This window comes from Carcharhinus amblyrhynchos, chromosome 13 (genome assembly GCF_965287045.1).
Source record: "Carcharhinus amblyrhynchos chromosome 13, sCarAmb.v2.hapA, whole genome shotgun sequence".
NCBI classification, from domain to species: Eukaryota; Metazoa; Chordata; class Chondrichthyes; order Carcharhiniformes; family Carcharhinidae; genus Carcharhinus; species Carcharhinus amblyrhynchos.
In genome coordinates, this window is record NC_137336.1 from 75,986,079 (window position 1) to 76,005,851 (window position 19,773).

Sequence of the window (19,773 nt, forward strand, 5' to 3'; positions counted from 1 at the left end):
TAGAGGAATATGTACTAAACGTGGACAATTGGACTCTCTTAATCGTAAAAGGAGGGTTGCCCGTCCAAGTTTCCATGCTGTAAGCCTCTATGACTCCGTGTGTGTGTGTGTGTCACAGTATATATGTGTCAGTGTGTGTCTATCAGAATATGTTTGTGTGTGTCTGCATGTGTTTGTGTGTGTGGGGGCATCAGAGTTAGTTTGTATGTATGTGCATCAGAGAGTGTTTGCTTCTGTATGTGTATGTTTGTAAAAGTCTATATGTGTGAATATGTGTGCTTTGTGTGTGAGTCTATGTATGTGTTTCTGTGTCTATTTGTGTGTGTTATTCTTTAGGTTTGTCTCTTTGGATTTATGTATGTCTTTGAGTGTGTGTCTCCTTGGGTATGTGTCTGCCTTTGGGTGTGTGTGGCTCTTTTGGTGTGTGTGTGTCTCTCTCTGTATGCGTTATTCTTTGGGTGCGTGACTCTTTGTGTATGTGTGTGTTGCTCTTTCAGTATGGGTGTGACTTTATGTGTGCGTGTCTTTGAGTGTGTGCCTCCCTTTGTATGCATTATTCTTTACTTTTGTGTCTCCTTGGGTGCGTGTTTCTCTTTGGGTATGTTTGTGTGTCTTTGTCTCTCTTTCTCTTAGAGTATGTTATTCTTTGGATGCCTGTCTTTTTTATGAATATGTGTGTTTCTCTTTGGGTCTGTGACCATCACCTTGGCTGTGTGCATGTCTTCATTCATTCATGAGATGTGGTTGCTGCTTCCTCGGATAGCATTCATTGTCAAGTTGAGGGGATTGAGCTATGAGGAGAGGCTGAATAAACTAGGCTTGTACTCGTTAGAGTTTAGAAGAATGAGGGGAGATCTCATTGAGACGTATAAGATGATGAATGGGATGGATAGGATAGAGGTGGAGAGACTCTTCCCGCTCAGAAAGGACAGTAGGACTAGGGGGCACAGCCTCAAGATAAAGGGGGGGGCGGTTTAGAACGGAGTTGAGGAGGAACTTCTTCACTCAAAGGGTGGTGAATCTCTGGAATTCTCTGCCCGTTGAAGTGGTGGAGGCTGCCTCGCTAAATATTTTTAAGACGCGGGTTGATGGGTTCTTGATAAGAGAGGGGATTAAGGATTATGGGGAGAGGGCGGGAAAGTGGAACTGAGCCACAACAGATCAGCCATGATCTTATTGAATGGCGGGGCAGGCTCGAAGGGCTAGATGGCCTACTCCTGCTCCTATTTCTTATGTTCTTATGTCTTTCAGATGGTCCTGCTGAACTGCCTTCCTAATTGGCTATAGTTCAGTAGGCTTGGTATACCCACAGAGTTGTTAGGGAGAAATTTCCAGGGTTCTGATCCAGCATCAGTAAAAGTACCAATAGTAAGAGTGTTAAGGGGAACTTGTTGGCTGTGGTGGCGTTCCCATTGTGTGTGTTGCCCATGTTTTTGTACATGCTAGCGGTCTGTGTTTTGGCGGTGTCAGGGGAGCCTTGGAGCGTTCCTGCAGTGCATCTTGAAAAGAGGCAACAGCTCAGTGACTAGCACTGCTGGCTGTGCAGACACATGGATTTGGGCCTGTGTCTGTGGGAGTTTGCGCATTCTCCCTGTGGTTGCGTGGGTTTCCTCCGGGCGCTCCGGTTTCCTCCCACACCCCAAAGATGTGCTCTTAGGCTAATCGATTTTTACCAAATTGACACTATTTCTTCCCTGAATCTGACTGAGTAGGGTTCCATTCGTAGACATGCAGGGTAGAATAGGTGTAGGGTGATGCGGCGGCGCGGGCTCGTTGGGCCGAAGGGCCTGTTTCCCGTGCTGGGTTGTTCTTTGTTCTTGTTCTGATCTGTGGTAGACAGGTGGAGGGCGTTGGTGTTTGTGGAATGGGTGCAAATGAGGTTGGCTTATCCTGCCGGGTTTCAAGCTTCTCAGTATTGTTGGAGCTACATCTATCCAGGCAAGTGGAGAGTAAAGCTTCACACTCCTGACTTATGCCTTACAGGTTGTGGACAGTCTTTGGAGGGGCAGGGCGGGTGAGGAGGTGGTGGCGTGGTTAGGTGGTCAGTCCCTTGCCCCAGGATTCCGATCCTCAGACTTGCTCTTGCTGCCAGAGGACTTAGAAGGTGAGTCCCATTAGTGCCTGATCAATGGTTACCCCCACACACCACCCCCAGGATTTTGATGGTTATTGACAATTCCTTAAGCCAATGGAAGAGCACACTTGAAGCTAATTGGCCAACCGTATTCCTCGGCGGTCACCTTCCTGTGCCTGGTAGATGGGGGCGGGGTGGGGGGCATCCTGAGTTGCCAAAGGAGACATGGCAGCCATCTTGTGTTGCCGGGGAGATGGGCGGCCACCGTCATCCGTTGCCAAGGGAGACAAGGTCAGTGAAGTCTATGAAGGTTGCGACACAAGTGGAGAAGGTTGTGAGGAAAGCTTATGGAATGCTAGCCTTTATAGAAAGGGGTATAGAGTATAGGAGCTGCCGTCTAATGCTTCAGTTGTACAGAACGTTGGTTAGACCACATTTGGAGTACTGCGTCCAGTTCTGGTCACCTTACTACCGGAAGGATGTGGAGACTCTGGAGAGGGTGCAGAGGAGGTTTACCAGGATGTTGCCTGGCATGGAGGGACTGAGTTACAAGGAAAGGTTGGAGAAACTGGGACTTTTCTCCTTGGAAAGACGGAGATTGAGGGGAGACATGATAGAGGTATATAAGATATTGAAGGGAATAGATAGAGTCAATAGTGAGAGGCTGCTCCCTAGACTGGGTACAATTACGAGAAGTCATGATCTAAGGCTGAGGGGGGAGAAGTATAATTTGGATATGAGAGGAAGGTTCTTCACGCAGAGGGTTGTGGGGGTATGGAACGCGCTACCAAGTAGGGTGGTGGAGGCAGGAACGTTGGACTCGTTTAAGGTTTACTTAGATAGACACATGAGCGAAACAAGGATGGAGGGTTATAGTAGGGGGTATTATAGTAGGGGGGTAGCTACAGGACGGATGTCAGGGGTAGGTTCTTTACCCAGCGGGTGGTGAGGGATTGGAATGCCCTGCCTGCTGCAGTTGTAAATGCGTCTAGTTTGGGGGCGTTTAAGAGATCTCTGGATAGGTTTATGGACGAAAAGGGATTGGTATAGGCTAGTGGGTCATTGTTTTTGTAACTGGTCGGCGCAACATCGTGGGCCGAAGGGCCTGTTCTGCGCTGTAATGTTCTATGTTCTATGTTCTAAATAGGGTCAGAGCCTCGGGAGACACCGGAAATGCAGACTTATATGTTAACGTTTTTGTCTTTTTATTCCGCAGGTGTGTCGGTCCACCTTGTTGTCAAACGAGGGGCATGCACACGGTGGGTCGTGCGTGGGCTGCTCTTGGAGGTTCCGGGAGTGGCCTAGTACTTCGTGTCGGTGTGTGTGCTTGATCGTGGACCGATAGACGGGCGCCGCAACAGCTCAGTGACTAGCACTGCTTGCTGTGCAGATACATGGATTTGGGCCTGTGTCTGTGGGAGTTTGCACATTCTCCCTGTGGTTGCGTGCGTTTCCTCCGGGTGCTCCGGTTTCCTCCCACACCCCAAAGATGTGCTCTTAGGCTGATTGGTTTACCAAATTGACACTATTCTCCCCTGAATCTGGCTACAATAGGGGTTCCACCACACAGGGCAGGGTAGGTGTGGGATGACGCGGCGGCGCGGGCTCGTTGGGCCGAAGGGCCTGTTTCCCGCGCTGGATTGTTCTTTGTTCTTTGATTGGGCGGTGGGGGGGGGAAGGGGAGGGGCGGTGGGGGGAGGCACCTGCGCACAGGCAGCTTTTAAAAGCTCTTGATTTAAACGATTTTTTTTTACTCACATTCTCTCCCATCAGACTGTCACTTCACTCCCCACTCTGAGCCGCCGCTTTTTATTTGATTTCTCCGATTTGATGTTTTTCTAAGTTGACAGTTAGTCTGCGCGGTGAACTTTGGGAGACAATGTGGCGCATGCGCAGACCCACGGCCAGCATTAAAAATGAATAATTATTCTTTCATTTTTTATTGTTCAAGTCTCCTCCCGGTGCTCGGCGTGATGTCCGTCTCAGAATCTGAATTCCTTTTCTATTTATTTCCGGGATCAGAATTAATAGAAATAAACAGCTGCGCGCGGCAGCAGCTGCTCTGACCTCACTCCAAGATGGCCGCCCCGCGCGTTCCATTGGGCCCCGGATGATCTGCCAAAGAGCAGCGGTTTGACCCCGAGGCGCGGGAGGGCAAGAGGTAACACTGGAAGGAGCAGCAGCAGCAAGCAGCAGCAGCAGCAGCAGCAACGGCCTCTAGAGGCCAGGAGGCGAAACAGAAGCAGGTTCAATACGTATGCACTGAGGTCTTTTCCAGTTCTGTTTGTTCAGACAGACTGGAAGCCTCCTCAAATCTGAAGTTCAGCTTCTCAAAATCATCCCCATTCATGCACACGAGAGCCATTCTCTCTGCAGCAGCTTCACTCCATATTTCCCATTTTGTCACAGCAAAACTGTTTCCAGATACTTAAATATTACAATTCAAATTTTACACCATGTCCCATTTCACATTTGTTCAAGGGCCTCAGAGACTGCAGACAAATTAGCAATTGCAGTTCCACCCAGGGAAATGGAGATATATTTTACATTAACTAACTTCACAAAAGATATCGCACAGAATGTTAACTTTGCTTGTGTTATTCGAGTGTCCTCCTAATGTGAATAAAGTGAAATTGTCATTCATCCTCTATGTCTCTGCTTGTGTGTGAGTGTGTATGTTTGAAAGTCTGTTTCTGTGTGTCTTTCTGCATGTATTACATAAGAACATAAGAAATAGGAGCAGGAGTAGGCCATCTAGCCCTTCGAGCCTGCCCCGCCATTCAATAAGATCATGGCTGATCTGTCGTGGCTCAGTTCCACATTCCCGCCCTCTCCCCATAACCCTTAATCCCCTCTCTTATCAAAAACCCATCAACCCACGTCTTAAAAATATTTAGCGAGGCAGCCTCCACCACTTCAACGGGCAGAGAATTCCAGAGATTCACCACCCTTTGAGTAAAGAAGTTCCTCCTCAACTCCGTTCTAAACCGCCCCCCCTTTATCTTGAGGCTGTGCCCCCTGGTCCTACTGTCCTTTCTGAGCGGGAAGAGTCTCTCCACCTCTATCCTATCCATCACAGCTTGTTTGTGATTTTTATGTGTCTATGTGTGTTTGAAAGAGACGTTGTGTCTGTCTGTACATCTGTGTGTGTGTTAGTGTGTGGGTGAGGATATGTATGTGTGCAGGTATGCAGTTTCAATGTTCAGAAAATGCATATCAGGCAAATTCTTGAGCGAGGTGTCAACAAAAGGGAAGGGAACAATGCACAGACAGTGAAACAGAGAACACTATCAGGACTGTCAAGCTTTGTTTTAATGTGAAGTTACTGAGTGGGGGAGAAAAACATCAGATCCCAAATCCCAAAACAAGGAAATTGTGAAACTTGAGCTTTTTTTCCTTCTGAAATATCTCACAGGACAATGGGATAGATCAGCAAGAAGTTTAAGTTGCAATTAAATCCATTCACTCTGTACCTGGAGTTTTTATATGCAGTATAGATGAACCCTTACACTGAATACCTGGTGTTTCGGAAAAGGAGCGATTTGATCAATAGATTCAACATAAACCTGTAATCAAAATGGAGAGGTTTGATAAAGAGCAGCAGTATCCTCTTGTTGGGGGGTGGAGGGTTGGATTTACCTTTCATGATTTGAAGCAGCTCAATCAAACCACCTGATCCCCAGTTTCGCCAGTCCCTCTGAAAGATGGTCAGAATCTTATCCCGGGGAACATCCCAGTAAATCTCTGCTGTATATTGAAAAAAAGTGTTCACATTCTCCCCAAAGTGTGATGTTCAGAAATGAAAACAATACACTGACTGGAGACAAAAGTGTATTTTATAAAGATCTAAGATCACTCCCTGATACTTATAAACTTTTCCTCTGTTTATGTCTGTCTCTCTGCATTTGCATGTATCAGGGCTTTTGTATATGTGTGTCAGAGTGTGTGAATTTTTGTGTAAGTGTGTGTGTATATGTGTGTGTGTGTGTGTGTGTGTACGTGCGTGTGTGTGTGTGTGTGTACGTGCATGTGTGTGTGTTGTATGTATGTGTGCGTGCGTGTGTGTATGTATGTGTGTGTTTGTGTGTGTGTGCGTGTCAGAGTGCATTTGTGTGTCTGGCTCTGTTAATGTTTGTGTGTGATTTTGTCTGTGTTTGTGTGAGGTTAAATGTGTCTGGCTCTTTGTCCTATGTGTGTGGGTATATGAGAGAGTTTGTGTGCATCCACAGTTTTTGCCTATGTGATTCTGGGTGTAATGTATATGTCTGGATTTTTTAAAATTTTACTTGTGAGCACGTGTGTATGATTCTATGTGTGTTTCTGTGCCTGTCTATGTTTGTGTGATACTTTGTGTGTCTATGCCATTTATTTTTAGAATTGGTGTGTGTCCTGTTCTTAGCTTTCTTCGTGTCTTTTTTGTTTTTTGCTGTGTATATGTGTGTGTGTGTGTGTGTGAACGTGTGTATCTTTGTAAATGTGTGTGTGTTTATCTGTGTGTCTGTATGTGCGTGTTTGCAATTGCATGTGAGTCCACAACAATTTTGCAATTCCAGCCCACACACGCCACAGATTGTACATGGTGAGGGTACATTCAGTGGGAAACCCCTTTGCCAATGGTGGTTCCAGAAGATTCCACTGCTGTTCAACAGTGAAACGTATGACGAGTTGGGCAGTAAATCCCAGCCAGCATCTCTATGTTCAGTCAATAAGTGTCCAAGTGTATCCTATCTGTCTTTCTCAGTGACTGTGCATGTGAATGCGTGTCTATGTATGTCTCTGTGTACCTGTGTGTGTGTTTATGTGTGTGTGTACGTATCTGTCTGTCTCAGTGTGTGTGTGTGTGTCTATGTACATATTTGTCTGTCTCTGTGTGTGAGTGTGTCTGTGTGTACATATCTGTCAGTCCCTGTGTGTGGGAGCTTGTGTAGCTGTGTACATCGCTATCTATCCCTTTGTGTATGTGTGTTGCTGTGTACATATCTGCCTGTCTCAGTATCTGCATGTGTGCATATGTCTGCGAGTCTGTGTACATGTCTGTCCATTTCAGTATATGTGTCAATGTGTGTGGTGAAGTACATATGTGTCTCTCAGAGTGTGTGTGTGTATCTATGTGTCTGTGCATATGTATCAGTGTGTGTGTCTGTTTGTGTGTGTGCGTGTGTATTTATCTATGTGTGTCTCTGTGCAAGCAACAGTTGTACAGTTTTGTCCCCCTTTTCATAGGCAGGATATTATTGCCATAGAGGGTTTGCAGTGATAGATCATCAAACTAATTCCCAGGATTGTAGGATGTCTTAGTATGAGAGATTGGGGAGAGTGTGCCTCTATTCCCTGGAATTTTGAGGAATATGAGGCAATCTCTTTGGAAATTGCAAAATCCTTAAAGAGATAGGTGCAGATAAGATAATTCCTTTGGTTGGGAGCTTATGTCAAGGGATACAATTTTAAAATATGATGCAGGCAACTTAGCGCACAGAAGAGGAGTTTTTTTTACTCAGAAGATTGTGACTCTTGCTACCTTTCTACCCTATGGACCGTGCATTCCCAGAGAGACTCGACATCAATTAAAGATGGGTACGCAGTCAGAGACCAGGGATCAAGGAGAGCCGGACACAGTTATGAATATCGATGTATAAAGAGATATAGTTACAGTGTAGGAAAATGCATTGACTTGGATGATCATATTGAGGGATTGAGCAGGTTTGATAGGCTGTATGGCCTGCTCCTTTTCCTTTATTACTAGTTTCTGACAGAGCAAGATGAATTTGCACCTTCATGAAAATGTTCTGTCCTGACTTTGCCCTTTCCTGGGTTCATCATTCTCTCGAATTCTGCCCTGCCATTCCACCTTAGTTGTGATCCGTGAAATGTAACAGCAACAATGGATTTCTGGCCAATCCATTTCATCTGCAGATCTTTGGACACTAAGGGGAAATTTAGCCTGGCCAATCCACCTAGCCTACACATCTTCAGACACGAACAGACAATTCACTGTGGCTAATCCACCTAACCTGCACACATTCAGACACAAAGGAGGAACACACCACGACCATTCCAAGAACAAAAAAAATAGAAGCAGGAAACCTGCCCCGCCATTTGACAGGAAAATGACTGATCTTACACCAGCCCCAAATCTTTTTCTGTGCCATTTTCCCTTTACCCTCTATTCCTTGATCTACCAAATATTTATCCAGCTCCATTTTAAATACTTGATGCAGCCTCCACTGCCCTGGAGGTTCACCACCCTCTGTGAGAAGAAATTTCTACTCAGCTCAATTTTAAATGATTGACTCTTTATCATGTAGATGTGACCCCTTCTTCAAGACTCTCACACAAGTGCAAACATCTTACTGTCAGGCTCCCTCAGTATCTTATATGTCTGAATAATATCATTCCTCACTTTTGTAAACCCCAAGGTATGGAGATACAGACTAGTGCAACACGATGGCACAATGGTTAGCACTGCTGCCTCACCGTGCTAAAGACCCAGTTTTGATTCCTGGATTGGCTCAGGATTTGCATGTTCTCACTGTGTCTGGGTGGGTTTCCACCGATAGTCCATCGGTAAGATGCATTAGCCATGCTAATTTCTCCCTCAGTGAACCTGAACAGGTGGCGGAATGTGGCGTTAGAGATTTTCACAATAACTTCATTGCAGTGTTAATGTAAGCATACTTGCGACATGAATCAACAAACTTTAAACTTTTTGACTTGCTTTATTATTGTCACATGTATTAGTAGACAATGAAACGGATTGTTTCTTGTGCATTATACAGACAAAGCATGTTATTTTGGAATTTCACTCAGTGTCTTGTGTTCTGGATGTGGCCAATTCACACACAAAGCATTATATAGACAAGAAGGGTAAACGATGGGGACAGCTCACAATAAGTCACCTCGCTCCAGCACCATACTTTCTCTCTGTATGTTGATAAAATAATGCTCTCATCCCAGGATTTAGTCTGGTGAATCGGCTTTGGACTACAGACTCACCTAACCTGCACATCTTTGGACAATAAGGGGAACTTAGTGTGGCTGATCCACTTATCATACACACCTTTTGACATTAAGGATGAATTTAGCATGGACAATTTACCTAACCTTCACATCTTTGGACACGAAAGGGCAATTTACTATGGCCAATCCACCTGACTTGCACATGTTTGGATAGCAAAGGGCAATTTAGCATGGCCAATCCACCTAACCTGCACAACGTTGGACACCAAGGAATAATTTAGCACGGCTAATCCTTACAATCTGTACATCTTTAGATTTAGATCTAAGTGGCCAATCCACCTAATGTACATATATTTGGATTTTGGATGGAAACCAGAGCACCCAGAAGAAATACATGCAGACACGTGGAGAACATGCAAACTCTACACAGACCCAAAGCTGAAATTGAATTTGAGTCCCTAGCACCATTAAATAGTGGTGCTAACCATTGTGCCACCGTCTTGCACTGCAGGCCTCCAACTGGACAAATGTGATGGAATTCAGATGACCTGATTGGCAGATGGACTTTCAATAGTGGACGGGGGTAAGCTACAGAACGATTCATTGGCAGAGGGTGTGGGTCAAAATCAATGGGCAGCTCAAGGAGTTGCTGAAGTGTCCTTTCTGATTGGCTCAAATGGAAGCCAGTCACGGGGAAGAAAATCATAATTGGCTGAGCCTGCTGTCAGTCATTGCGCAGAGATTCCTGATTGATTGGGCCAGTAGCCAATCACTTGATGGAGCTTGCTGATTGGTGCTCTGGGACTTGGGAATTGGCCACATCCAGAACATAAGACACTGAGTGAAATTCCAAAATGACTCACTTCGATTATGGAATATTTGTTCACTCTGTCTATCTATCAGAGACTTCTCTTCCAAGTCATTGCACTACTCTTTGTCATGTGTCTACTAGGAGTATGGGGATAAATGTTCCATTGATAGACTTTAAACACTTGGACAGACCTCTGTGTTAATCTGGGATATTGCTTTTACCTACTAACTGAATAATTGATGCAACAGGATATGTCAGCATGCTCTTGGCCTGCTCCCTAAATTTGGACTGAGTCATCCCATAAATGAATGTGTTTGTGCAGCAACTTAAGTTCATTAACATATATCCAACTTGTTGAAATATATATTCAGAATAGTTATATTTCGTTCCTTTAATTTTGTAAAAGAAGAAATCTATAATATTGACAAGCCATAGAAATATGAAGTTGCCAGATATGCTGAAGAGTAATAATATTGACTTTTTTCTGCTCTCCACCTCAGGGTCTCTGTGATTCTCCCCCTTGATCTGACGTCTTAGTCCCTTCCGGGTTCGATTGGCAACTAAAATGTGTCTAACTGTCAGAGCGTTGAACAATAGAATTAAAAAGAATGGCAGCAATGGAGTTAAAACTGTATGAAACCAATTAAATCCCACCCAACCTGGTGCAGTGAAAACACTTTGCTTTGTGTAACAGTTCCATGGAACATTATCAATGATCACTCCAGGTTCCTGTGTAAAAAACATGGGGATGTTTTGTAAACATATCAGAATGCTGGTTGTTGTTAATACCACAGCTGCAGTTTTCCCAGTGCAATAGTTTTTTTTCAGTTTCTGGCAACAAATGGCCATAAATCGATCAAAGGTGAAAGTGACGGTGAACCAGACAGAACAAACTTTAGCTGCAGTTCGCAGGACAGCATTAACACTACACACTGGAGTAATGTCCAGGAAAGATATTGAGAAATAATAATAAATCACATAATAAACTAAGACCTCAAAAATAACAACCGAGAGATCTGCCATTGCCATGGCCATTAGGTAGCGAGTGGTGCAAGTGGAGAGTCCACACTTTCCCCGGGACAGGATCACAATTCCCAGTAAATTAGCTAAAGAAAAAAGGAAATGAAGACTTGAACTTAATGATCAAACATTCTCCCTGTCTGACACATACAATAAAAATAGGACAGCAAAATACTGCAGACACTGCAATGCAAAACCAAAAACAGAAAATTCTGGAGAAACTAGCAGCACCGATAGCATCTGTGGAGAGAGAATAGAGCCAACGTTTCGAGTCTAAGTGACCCTTCATCAAAGCTGAAAGCAAAACAAAAATCAGAGTAGATTTATACTATGAGTGCTGTGGGCTATAATGGGACAATGGAAATGTTCATGATGATGAAGATAGCTGAGGAATGTGCTGAGAGGTGTCCATTAAGTTATGAGAATGTGTGAATGGCAGAACAGAGGCACAGATTGTTAAGGGACTACCTGAGGAACGTGGCAGTTGCCCTGAACACGAGGTGGATGGTGGATTCAGAGAAGGTGGAGAGTGAGAATGTAGAGGTGGAAAAATGTTAGTGAGAATGAAAATTGATGAAAAGAAGAAATGAAATAACTAAATAGAAACAGGATGAAGGTGGCGGGTAGAGTTTATGCTCTGAAGATGTCGAACTCAAGGTTGAGTCTGGAAGGCTGTAAATTGCCCAATTGGTCGATGAGGTGTTGTCTCTCCAGTTTGAGGTGGTTTCATGGGAACATTGCAAAAGGCCAATGATCGATATATGAAGAGGAGGACATGGTGGTTGGTTCAAATGGCAAGGTCTGGATCCTTCTTGCAGGCCTCTGCCCCAATCAGTTTTCTGACTTAACGGATTGAGTTTTGTATTACAGCCAATGATATGGATCATCACTGGGGAGCATAACGCACCCCTTCTCCTGTCAACCTACAATGAAAACTCCCTGGGACTCACTCCTAGGTTCTGATCAGACCAACGTCAGGATGAGATATAAAACCAGATCAAACATCTTCTAGGTTAAGATGCCCGTCTCCTTCCAATGTCTAATCCCTCCATCAATTTCACTTTCCCTAGATCAGACATACTACTTCCTGCAAACAAAGACCCCTGACAATTTCAGAATGACCTTCCAGTCTCGGACATCCCCTGGATAATACCCAAAATCTAGTCACAGTCACCCTGAATCCAATAACCGAGCAGAATATTGTCCTGTGATCAAATCATCTGTGATTGCTTCCAGCCAGCCCAATTTGCTTGTCAGAACAGTTTCCAGAATTGGAACTGCACCCCTCCCCACCCCCACCCCCGGGATTAGATCCTGTGAAAGTTGAAGGGTTGTGCATTTGGTGTGAGAGGGGGAGGGGGTGCGTGTTGTTCGGAAAAGTAACAAAACCAAAAATTAAATGAAAAGAAAAACAGCCAGAAACAGAAATGATAATGAAGAGTGGTCAGAACACATTCCCAACAACATTATTGAAATCATCACTGTACATTGTAGATTTAACTCGAATGAGGTCCAAACATTTTGCTCTTTGTTACATTACAACATAACAGACACATCATGCCTGGAAATACTTTAAATATTTAAGCACTTGCACACGCCAGTTCAATGACAAACTAATCCATATATAAGATAGGCGGTGACCTAGTGCTGTTACTGCCAGACTATTAGTCCAGAAGCTCAACTAATATTCATGGCCGTGGGCTCGAATCCTGCCACGGCAGTTTTGGAATGTGAGTTCAGAAAAAAAAAGTCTGGAACTAAGGATCTACGAATGACCATGAAACCAGTGTCTACTGTCGGAACAATCTATCTGGTTTACTGCTGCTCTTCAGAGAAGGAAATCTGTCGTCCTTACCCGGTTTGGCCTAGTTGAGACTCTTGAGGCATTGCAATGTGATTGAATCTCAAGTGTCCTCTGACCAAGGGCAACTATGGATGGGTAATAAGTGCTGGCCCAGGACACCCATGTCCACAGATTCTTAAAATTCTTGTGCTATTGCATTTTGATTGGAGCAAAATCTCTGCCAAATATTTTTTGAAAATAAATATCTGGTGTCGATGGTGCTTATGGGCTCTGTGGAGCAGATTCACAAATGATTTAAAGTCATAACAGTTTAAAAGGAACACAAGATTCAAACAAAAAGATATGGGTTATTTCTATTGGGTAGCAATGGAAAAGGAAACACAAAGAGCTGAGATTGAATAGAGAACCAGGTTCTACAACACTCTGTTTATCGTTTTCAAGACCTTCTCCATGTTACCAAAAATTTATAGATTGGCTTCCGAAGATGCAATTATTTTAACCAAGAGGATTCTAAATTGAGCAAAGTGAAGAATTTCTTTTGGCTTTGCAAGTTTGATAATGTTAGGAACAGTTGTGTTTGGTCTGATCTCTGTGTCATGAAATTCACTGTGCCTGTTCCGCAGTTAGAAATAGTTCTGCTCAGAGTGACACACTACACTGGTTTCAATACAGTGATTTTGCGATGTGATATTTGTAAATTCTTGAAATCACTGATCGGAAACAGAGATGGGACAGTATACACTCTCAGAGACTGCAGCTGTTCAAGTCGGCAGCTCGCCACCACCTTCCTTGAGGTTTATTTATAAGTGTCACAAGTGTTCTTAAATCAACACTGCAATGAAGTTTCTGCGAAAAATCTCCCAGTCACCACCCCCAATGCCTGTTTGAGTGCAGTGAGGGAGAATTTAACATGGCCAATGCACCTAGCCAAAACCTTTTTCAGCCTGTGGGAGGAAACCCATACAGACAAGGGGAGAACGTGCAGACTCCACACAACCAGTGACCAAGCTGGGAACTCAACGTGGGTCACTGGCACTGTGAGGCAGCAATGCAGCTGTGCTACCATGCTGTCCTTAAAACTTGAAAGCTCTGCTTCAAGATAGTCTCAAACCAACAGCTTTTTGGTAAACTTACGAACACGCTAACCAATTGTGCAACAGTGACTAGTAATGGGAAATAAATATTTGTCTAGCCAGTCTACAATCCATCATGAATTTGGAAAACTGCAGAAGTGGACCATTGAGGAGCGTCAGTCGAGTATTCATTTTATGAATAATTAGATAATAAAGCTCAACATTCATGGTGCACAGGTTTTCGGGTAGTATTAGATAAATAGTATTAAGGCAGGTAAATGAATGCAGTGTTGACATTACCTCTGCCCAGAGGAAGAGTAGAGTATCTTAAGAACATAAGAACATAAGAAATAGGAGCAGGAGTAGGCCATCTAGCCCTTCGAGCCTGCCCCGCCATTCAATAAGATCATGGCTGATCTGTTGTGGCTCAGTTCCACTTTCCCGCCCTCTCCCCATAACCCTTAATCCCCTCTCTTATCAAGAACCCATCAACCCGCGTCTTAAAAATATTTAGCGAGGCAGCCTCCACCACTTCAACGGGCAGAGAATTCCAGAGATTCACCACCCTTTGAATGAAGAAGTTCCTCCTCAACTCCATTCTAAACCGCCCCCCCTTTATCTTGAGGCTGTGCCCCCTAGTCCTACTGTCCTTCCTGAGCAGGAAGAGTCTCTCCACCTCTATCCTATCCATCCCATTCATCATCTTATACGTCTCAATGAGATCTCCCCTCATTCTTCTAAACTCTAACGAGTACAAGCCTAGTTTATTCAGCCTCTCCTCATAGCTCAACCCCCTCAACTCTGGTATCAGCCTAGTAAACCTCCTCTGCACTCCCTCCAAGGCCAAAATATCTTTGCGTAAGTACGGCACCCAAAACTGCACACAGTACTCCAGCTGCGGCCTCACCAATGCCCTATACAGCTGCAGCAAGACCTCCCTACTTTTATATTCAATCCCCCTCTTGATGAAGGCCAGCATCCCATTCGCCTTCCTGACCACCTGCTGCACCTGCAAGCTGGGTTTTTGCGACTCATGCACAAGGACCCCGAGGTCCCTCTGCACCGTCGCCTGCTGCAGTTTTTCGCCACGTAAGTAATAGTCCTTCCTACCATTATTCCTACCAAAGTGGACCACCTCACACTTGCCAACATTAAATTCCATTTGCCATTTCCTGGCCCATTCGCCCAGCCTATCTAGATCCTTCTGTAGACTCTCCACACCCTCCGCACAATTTGCCGTTCCCCCAATCTTGGTGTCATCAGCAAATTTCGACACCCTACACTCGGTTCCCTCCTCCAGATCATCTATATAAATGGTAAATAGCTGAGGCCCCAGCACCGACCCCTGGGGCACTCCACTAGTCACCATCCGCCAATCCAAATTACAGAGGATTAGCTGATAGTAGCAATGTTTGGACTTTTTAAAATGTCAGCAGCTAGATTATACGTTTCTCTCGGAGAACTTCAAGGGAATGTTGAGTAATATTGAGATATTTGACATTAGACACACACATTTCAAAACTTTCCCAATCAACAGCAAAACTCTTCCTGTTAAAAACAGGAAGATGGTTTCATGGAATGGAGAGATAACTCAACCAAAAGGACATAGTTTCAAACTAGATCTATCTAATTCCATTCCAGTTACTGGTTCACACAGACTATAACACTGACAAATGCTCCCAGTAATACATGATGACTTGCGTTAGATATTCCACCCCACTGAGTGAGCCACAATCAGTGCAGCTCTGCACAGGTTGATTCTGATGTGGGTATGCCGGCGTTGGACTGGCGTAAACACAGTAAAAAGTCTGACAACACCAGGTTTTAGTCCAACCTATTTATTTGATAATATACTCACAAGCTTTCGGGGTTAGCCCCTTCGTCAGGTGAATGGAGAGTTCTGGCCTCAGACAGAGCATATAAAGCACAGACAGTTTAGAGATTACTGATTAGAATGCGAATCCTTACACCTAACCTGCTGTTCAAGACCTGAAGTGGCTGACAATGTGAGTGGAAGGAGCCTTCACGACACACGGCAGCGCAGAGTCGCTGAACAGAGACTGATAGCCAAGTTCCGCACACATGAGGACGGTCTCAACAGGGATCTTGGGTTCATGTCGCACTATCTGTAACCCCCGTGACTTGCCTGGGTTTGCAAAACCTCACTTACTGTACTGTCTGGAGACAATACACATCTCTTTAAACTGTGATCAGTGCTCCTTCCGCTCATATTGTCAGCCACTTCAGGTCTTGAACAGCAGGTTAGGTGTAAAGATTCGCATTCTAATCAGTAATCTCTAAACTGTCTGTGCTTTATATGCTCTGTCTGAGGCCAGAACTCTCCATTCACCTGACAAAGGGGCTAACCCCGAAAGCTTGTGAGTATATTATCAAATAAATCGGTTGGACTAAAACCTGGTGTTGTCAGACTTTTTACCAGGTTGATTCTGCCAGTAACAATCTTTCCTCAGCAGTTGGTCTGTGTGGATGGTTGCGTGAACTATACAAAATGTTCCTTTTATATCAGTGAGTTCAAACATTGGAGAAACAGTCGTTTCCAAATGTCAGAACAAGGTTTAGTTTCAGCTATGACAATAAAATAAAGGGACTGGGATAATTTAAGACATTTGGCTGGACTACCTGAAAGAGCTGTCTGCATATTGGTGTCAACAGATCAGCATGTGATATTGTCAGTTAGAGAGTTCAACTGGAGAGTAGCTCACACACTGGTTAAAACAGAATCCATGGTTACAACTACTTACCATGTACACCAATGATGACAACAACAGTGTAGAAAATCTTCCTGATAGTTGAAAATGTTTGCAACATTTTCACTGAGAAGTGATCGATCTCTTCCTGCTGCAAGCAATCTCACTCCATTAAAGACTGAGTGAAAAATTCCCAAAACTCTTATTTATACAGTTTGGAATCTCCTCAGGGATTTTCAAGTTGCAACACCATCAACATGTTTTTTTTTACATATTTTGCAAAACTGGCTTCCGGCATAAGGTAAATATCGTTTTATGATGAAATAAATTCAAATCCGACATTGGCTTGGTAATCTGTAAAGATTGGGCAATTCTGGTCACATTAATGAAGGAGTGAAATTTGGAAGCAGTTATTCACCCAACAGTTTGCTTGTAAATGAAACATGATCAGTCCAACTCTGGACCTCATATTACTTCAGTGATGTTTTGCATTTGACTGTAACTGTTGCATAATTAAACTTCAAGAGTGTCCAATTTTCATGGTTGTTCTTTTTGCTCCAAGACGTAGTTGTCCGATGAATTTGCAAACATTCAGTTGAAAGTTTGTGGAATTCCTAATATGCAGAAAAAGGCCATTTGGCCCATCGAATCTGCACAGATTCAGCAAAGGAGCATCTCATCCAAGCACTCCCTCCATAATCTCCATAATGCCACGCATTTGGCACGAATAATCCACCTAGCCAACACCTCTTTGGATGCTAAAGACAGTTTAACATAATTAATCCACCTAACCTACACACCTTTAGCACTAAAGGCCATTTTAACTAAGGCCAATCCACCTGTCTTGTGCATTGTTGGACACTCAGCGTCAATTGTATCTAGGAGAATCCCAAACCTGCACACTTTTGGACACCAAATGGTAAGTTAGCATGGCCAATACACCTAATCGACACATCTTTAGACAGGAAGGGACAATTTTAGTAAGGCCAATCACGCAAATCTACACACTTAGCATGACGAATTCAACTTATGTTTGACTTCTGATTAAACAATTCAATCAAAAGCTATAAGCTATCAAAAGTAAATGAATTAAAAACCTAAACAACATTTGAGTTAAAGACAGCATCTCAAACTAAACATGAGTGGAAAGAGCCTCAATTAATGCAAACTCTTTGATCAATGCTATCCCTCACGCAAATGCAGACCCCCCAAAGCTGTACATAAGCTCCAAAAACACAGGAGAGCAAACTAATACAGACTCTTCCAACTGTACAGTTTGTCACTCCACACTAATACATGTGACGACAATAATCAAATTAATTCAAATCAAATAAGTTGTGTTGACTGGGATGTAGACATTGCCCAGGAGATCAGAGAGAGAGAAGGACATTACATACTGGACTCTAAGAAGGTGGTGCCACTCAGATTCTGCACAGGGTCTCAATGGCTTAGTCATATGGGTCTGACCCCACCACAGCTCACGGCAAAGCTCAGAGGCAGAGCTGTAAGGATCCAGATGATATTGGGTTCTTTTTCTCAGTTTCCCCTTTTAAATGAACATATCTCATTTTAGTTTGGACATTTGTACACTTACAACTTCATTTTAAAAGATAGGAGGTGAGAGAGAGAGATAGATGGAGAGAGGGATGGATATAACCTGTTTAAATAGATTCCCTGACTTCGCAGAGCCAACTCTTCCACCCAAAATCACATCTCCCCACCACACACTTTACCAAACTCACCATTCACCTCAGCAGGGAAAAGTCTACAAAATAGGTTCCCACAAACAGCCACAAGAAGATATTCAGGTTTTCTGTAATATTATCTAAGGGGTAATGACTGATAAGAATATCAGTGTGATGAACATTACTGAAACACTAACACCTCAAACATGACCACGCTCATAGGCTGCACACAGATTCTGATGGGAACAGGTCACAGATCACAACATATAGCAAGAGGAAGCAATTGTCCACCTTCCCTCCATCACTTAAGTAGAGTATCATGTTGCATTCAGCGTGCCTCATTTGGAAATAAAAAGTTTGCAAATCAAAAAAAAATCTGGAAGGCAGAGAGCAGGAACAATAGAGAAAGAAAGGAAGGGAAGGAAGGGGAATGGGAGATAGATGGAATAGATAGTTTGAATAGATCCATCCTGAAAACTATCCTAATGGAAAACTGGAATTGTGGCTGCTTTTGTGTTAACTTGTTGCAGTTATTAACTGGAATTTAGGACTTTATCATGTAGCTATTGTCAACCAAGTGAACAGAGAAACACATAAAAATATATCACTGAAAATAAACCATTTAGGTTGAACAGCCAAAAAACATATTTTTCCAATCTAATGTTTCAAAATGTGCTTTTGCTGCAATCTCATGTATTTTTCTGGTGTTGGATATGAAATTACATGAAATCATCCCACTTTAACCAGGTGTGTGTTTTTTTTTGGGCTCTTTGTTTGTGACATTTGGCAGCAGTCGGAACATAACATGGGACCTTGAGAGAAATCTTTGTATCCTCGCTGGCTACGGGAGGTGGGGTGGGCTCCAGAGGATTGGAGAAAAGCCAATGTTTTCCCACTGGTTAAGAAGGGTAGCAAGAATAATCCAGTTAATTACAGGCTGGTGAGCCTTACATCAGTGTTAGGAAAATTATTTCAGAGCATTCTTCGGGACAGGATTTATTCCCATTTGGTAATAAATGGGCGTATTAGTGAGAGGCAACATGGTTTTGTGAAGGGGGGTCATGTCTCATGAACTTGATTGAGATTTTTGAGGAAGTGACAAAGATGATTGATGAGGGTAGGGCAGCAGATGTTGTCTACATAGTCTTTAGTGAGGCCTTTGACAAGGTCCCACATGGCAGATTTGTGCAAAAGGTTAAGTCACATGGGTTCAGAGGTGAGCTAGCAAGGTGGGTACAAAACTGGCTCGGTCAAAAAAGACAGAGGATAGCAGTGGTGGGGTGTGTTTTTGAATGGAGGGCTGTGACAAGTGGCATTCCTCAGGGATCAGTGCTGGGACCTTTGCTGTTTGTAATATATAAAATGATTTGGAGGGAAATGTAACTGGATTGACTAGTAAGCTGGCAGATGACACAAAGCTTGGTGGATTTGTGGATAGTGATGAGGACTATCAGAGGATACAGCAGGATATAGATCGGATGGAGGTTTGGGCGGAGAGATGGGAAATGGAGTTTAATCCGGACAAATGTGAGGTATTGCATTTTGGAATGGCAGTAAATGGCAGAACCCTTAAGAGTATTGATAGGCAGAGGGATCTGGGTGTACAGGTACACAGGTCACTGAAGGTGGCAATGCAGGTGG